Below are 5,465 nucleotides of genomic sequence, written 5' to 3'. Positions count from 1 at the left end.
CTCTGTAGACTGTCTCTCTCTGCAATAAATAAATACTTGTCTGTGACTCCTACAGCGTGGAGTGTATCTTTGTCCCAACTCAGGAGTCATCTGCAGGTTTGGGAACTGAACATCCAAGCCACATCAGAGTCATGTTTAGGCACATCTCAGCCAATCTGGCCTATGCTCGAGCTATGCCTGGGCCATGCGTGGACTATATAAAGATAACATCCAAGATCATGGCTGCTTCCCTGGGTTTCAAGAATAAGGCAGTCATTTGTGCCCTCCTTCTTTCTGTGTCAGCCTCAATAACACCTATGGTGGGACCATCTCTTTGGTGGGGGACACATGTTTTGTTGATCTAGACAGCGTGATGGATTGAGGGCTCTCTGAACAGTGTGACTCTGGAGAGAAATGAACTAGGGTTTGAATTCTGGCATGACCCCTCAACAGTAGTTTGACCCTTGGGATGTGGCTTCCCCTCTATGGGCCTCAGTTTCCCTCTCTACAAAATGAGGAGAACTGTAGTCCCCACCTTGAATGGCTATCATGAGGATGAAATGAGAGAGAAGTGTTCCTGGCACATGGAAGGTACTCAGACATGTCATCTGTGGGTGATGTCATTGTCACTATTGTTACCTGGACTTCAGGATGTTGGGTCTTATCACTAAAGGCCCCTCCCACTTGGACAGTGTGTGACTGCCATTGTCTCCCTGATGTTAGCAGGTTCAAGACAGACAATGGGGCCCCTGTTCTCTAGACTCAGGCTTGCCCCAGGACACAGAGGTCTTCAGTTACACAAAGGACCTCAGAGGATGGGACATTGGGTATTTCAGGAAAAGGCATTACCACCTTCAGGGTGTAAACAGGCAGGCGAATCGTGACAGCCTGGGAAGGCAGCCAGGAAGGAACTTCTCCTATCTACAAGACATGGGCGAGGCCAAGAGGGACACCAGGGGACAGGACAAGACTCTGCTCGAGACACTTACACAGGGTAAGCAAACACCTGCTGGGCAATTGCTGAGTGCCAGGCTCCACAGCTTCCACATACACCCCCAACTCCCAGACACAACTTTGCCATCTGTTCTCCACACATCACATTCCACTGTTTCTCTAAATCGTACTGAGTCTGAGGTTTGAACCGTCTCTGACCAGGAAGATGAGAAAGTCAACCTCCATCTTGTCTGGGGCAGGTCCCTCCTGGCTCCCTAGGGTCGTGCAAGGATCTGAGGGGAAGGGGGGCTTCGAGGAGCCTGGAAGATGGGGTAGGGCCTCTCTCTGGTCTTTGGTCCCATCTGGTTCCAATGATGGGATCCCTGTCCCACCCACGACCCTTTAGAGGACAGTGGCTCCAACGCCCAGTCTGAGGCACTTCTCCAAAATAGCCATGGCTCCCGGGTTCCAGCCACCCATGACCTCTTTCTGGAGGAGGGGCTTCCTGGAGGTTGATGGATAAATAACCCGCTTCCTCACCGCCTGGGGCAGGGGGCAACTCCAACCCCACACAGCACCCCACAGGTCCGAGCTCAGGTGCCCACGGGGGTCACTTGCTCAAACACACCTTTCTGGGCCAGCTCCTTCTCCACCTCTCTTTCCCCCTCTACCAGCAACTCCTGGGATCACCTCTCAAATCAGCCACCTGCACTCAAACCCTGCTCTCAGGGTCTGCTTCTGGGGAACCCAAACCAAGATAAGCATTTGCTCTACAGGTATCACGCTAAGGGTCTCACCCGGCCTTCCCCACGGCCTCTGGCAGCCCCACTTGACAAATGAAGAGACTGAGATTCTGAACACTCACCATGACTACCAAGCAGCCCCTAACCATTACCCCACACTGCCTCCCTCCACTCTGTGCCTTCATCTCTGCCTCCCCACCTTCGGTCTCTACTTCCCGTAAAGAAGGAGAAGGGTTGTCTTCTGTGCCAACCTCCTTCTGTGTGGGGCCCCAAAGCAAAACCACCCTCCATGCACCTCTGAGGCAGGAACCCCCAGACCTGGAGCTCCAAGACTCCACCGCCTTCCTTGGCCGGGGAAGCGAAAACTCTGCTTCCTTCCAAGGCTTAGCAGCAGCAAATAAAAAACACCAGTGATTCCTCAGTAAATTACCCTGCCTCACAGGAAGTACTACTCTCTTTGTCTTATAGATGAGAGAACAGGTAATACACAGTCAGTGAGTTGATGGGAACCCAAGCCTCCCACCTGAATCATGTCAGGACAATGACCCAGTATTCTTATTCCTCAAAATAACAGTGACAGCTAAACAGCCTCTAGTCCATGGGGGCCGCTCAGTCCCCAGACAGGACTAAGCACTTCCTGTGAGATTAACATTCCCATTTTATAGATCCATAAACTGAGGCTCAGGGACAGAGAGTAAGTCCTTCCCAGGGCTTCCCTTTCATGAAGGAGACCCCCAGAAAATTCCCCATCTCTCAGCAGAGATTAGTCAATGAGGGGAACAGACAGAATCCATAGGGCTCCAGTCAAATTCGTCCCTCCTGCCTGGTTTAGAGAGGCCACGTTTGGGAAGGGAAAGATCTGCAAGCTTCCGCCAACATCCTACTCCAGTCCCCAGTGACTCAGTTGAGGACATTAACCCCAGAGCCTTTCTGTGCTCCAGACAGAAGGAGGACAGCACTTGGCAGTAATGTTGAGACCCTATCGACAGATAGGAATGAGGAGGATCCAGCAAGTTTTAGAGCATCTTCCAACCAAAAAGTCCATGATTTTATGACTCTGAGATTCTAGAATAAGTACCTCCCCATCAAAAACACTTTACTGAATCATACTAACATCAGCCATTTGCTTTTGACATTAACCAGAGTGAGAACTTGAGAACTACCTAACATTGAACATTGACCTTGCATTTCCTGGGCAGCTGCTTCCTCCCAGAACCCACTCGCCCACCATCAGCCCCTCTGCCCTGTGTGTCCAGCCGAAGAATGGAGCTTAATACCTACCCTGACCATGCCTCTGTGTTGTGAATGGGAAGATAGTTAATCATGGGGAGAACGCTTAGAAAATCTAAAAGCCACCTAGAGATGAATACAAGTGCCATTCACATGACCATGGGCAGCAGTTAATGGAGTCCATGCTGACACTGACAGCTGTGCACACTCACAATGGTGGCACCGGGATTCCCAAAAAGGGACATTCCCAAAGAGGACCTTTGCCCACCGAATTTCCCTTTTGCTGGGTAGCCAGTCCCCTCTCTGGGCCCGGATTTCAAATCCCACTTTTGCCACAGTGGACATGCTGTGTGACCTTGAGTAAATCATCCAACGTCTGTCAGCCACAATTCTTTTCTCTATAAGATAGAAATTAAAATAAGTGACTTTTTTGGAACGCTTCCTATGGATCAGGCCCTGTGCTGACATCTATATGAGTTGCTTCACAATCCTCACAAATACCGAAAAGACAGAGATGGATTTATTATTTATTTATTATGCCCATTTTTTCAGACATGAAAAGTGAGGCTCAGAAGAAAAAGTAACCTGCCCAAAACATGAATAGACACTTCTCTAAAGAAGACATCCAGATGGCCAACAGACACATGAAAAGATGCTCAACGTCACTCCTCCTCAGGGAAATACACATCAAAACCACACTCAGATACCACCTCACACCAGTCAGAGTGGCCAAAATGAACAAATCAGGAGACTATAGATGCTGGAGAGGATGTGGAGAAACGGGAACCCTCTTGCACTGTTGGTGGGAATGCAAACTGGTGCAGCCACTCTGGAAAACAGTGTGGAGGTTCCTCAGAAAATTAAAAATAGACCTACCCTATGACCCAGCAATAGCACTGCTAGGAATTTACCCAAGGGATACAGGAGTACTGATGCATAGGGGCACTTGTACCCCAATGTTTATAGCAGCACCTTCAACAATAGCCAAATTATGGAAAGAGCCTAAATGTCCATCAACTGAGGAATGGAGAAATTGTGGTTTATATACACAATGGAATATTACGTGGCAATGAGAAAAAATGAAATCTGGCCCTTTGTAGCAACGTGGATGGAACTGGAGAGTGTTATGCTAAGTGAAATAAGTCACACAGAGAAAGACAGATACCGTATGTTTTCACTCTTATGTGGATCCTGAGAAACTTAACAGAAGGCCTTGGGGCCTCCTTAACAGAAGGAAGGCGGGGGGAAAGTTACAGAGAGGGAGGGAGCCAAACCATAAGAGACTCTTAAAAATTGAGAATAAACTGAGGGTTGATGGAGGTGGGAGGGAGAGGAGGGTAGGTGATGGGCACTGAGGAGGGCACCTGTTGGGATGAGCACTGGGTGTTGTATGGAAACCAATTTGACAATAAATTTCATTAAAAAAAGAAAAAATTAAAAAATTAAAACAAGAAAAAAAGAAAAAGTAACCTGCCCACAGCTACACAGCTACTGAGTGATGGTGGGGATTTGAACCCAGGCCTGTGTGGCCGCAGAGGCATGGCACAGAAAACATGTGTGGAAAAGGGCTGGCTCTACCACGCCCCTGCTGTCCTCCGTACACCCCCAACACACTCTCTGACTCAGTTCTGGGTCTGCCGCATCCTGTATTGGGAGCCTCCTCAGGCCCCTCCTGAGAGCTGAAGGCTCTGCCCCAGGCTCGCAGCTCTGATGTCACTCCGAAGGGGAAGGCCCCACCCCCAAAACCACAGAGCCCCCACCCCCTTCCCCCCTGAGGTCTGTTGGCCTGGGGCCCAGTGCCTGCACCTTCAGGCCTCAGTGATGAGTCCTATCAGTTTTGGCCAGTAGCCCCTTGCCACTTGGTGCCAGGAGGACCCCTTTCCCCGCTGAAGAGCTCCTCTGGGCACAAGTCCCGCCCCACCCACCCGGGCTTCAGAGCTCAGGTTATAAAAGTTGTGTCTTTCTGGGAGGCTGGAGACGAGGCCAGGGAGATTCCGGGCCGTCCTGTTATTGGAGAGGTAAGGACAAGGAGGGCACTTCTCAAATGTTTCTTGAGCACCTACAATAATGTGCAGAGGTGCACAGATTCTTAGTGGTTCGAATCCACGCTTTGCCACCTGTGTGACCTTGGGGTGATTCATTTTTCCTCTCCGAGTCTCAGTTTTGTCATCTGTACATTGGACTTGCTATCAGTGATCCCAGGCCATGTGGTGAGGACTCGGGGATGTAATGAAGCTCTCTTTACAAAGTCCTTGGCATGGCGCCTGCCCCTTGGTAACAACTCAACTAGAAGTTGGGGCTGGTAGGGATGATTGAAGGCAAGAGTTGGAGAGAGCTGGAAGACAGTGTAATGTGTGAAGGGCAGGAAGGGAGGGGAGACCCAACTTGGGTGAACTGATTGAGAAAAGTGCCCACGTAGAGGCTGACTAAACTCTGGTGGGCTGAACAGCGGGGGAGGTTTCACATCAGCCTGGAAGCAAAATACGAATAGCTAATGCCGTGAGTACAAATTTTCCAGCCCCAAACCCGCATATGCAAGGGAACGGATATGTTTTTTATTATTCAGTGTAATCGTTGTTT

General features: G+C 49.8%; 1 protein-coding gene across 6 annotated transcripts in view; it reads right to left on the bottom strand.

Moving 5' to 3' along the window:
* The window catches only part of CDK5RAP1 (CDK5 regulatory subunit associated protein 1), a 233,106-nt gene that overhangs the window by 131,850 nt on the left and 95,791 nt on the right, over positions 1–5,465 (bottom strand). The gene's annotated exons all lie outside the window — the stretch shown is intronic.

Source organism: Prionailurus viverrinus, chromosome A3 (genome assembly GCF_022837055.1).
Source record: "Prionailurus viverrinus isolate Anna chromosome A3, UM_Priviv_1.0, whole genome shotgun sequence".
NCBI lineage: Eukaryota > Metazoa > Chordata > Mammalia > Carnivora > Felidae > Prionailurus > Prionailurus viverrinus.
The sequence above is the reverse complement of the archived record's forward strand: the minus strand, read 5'-3'. Positions and strand labels throughout refer to the sequence as shown.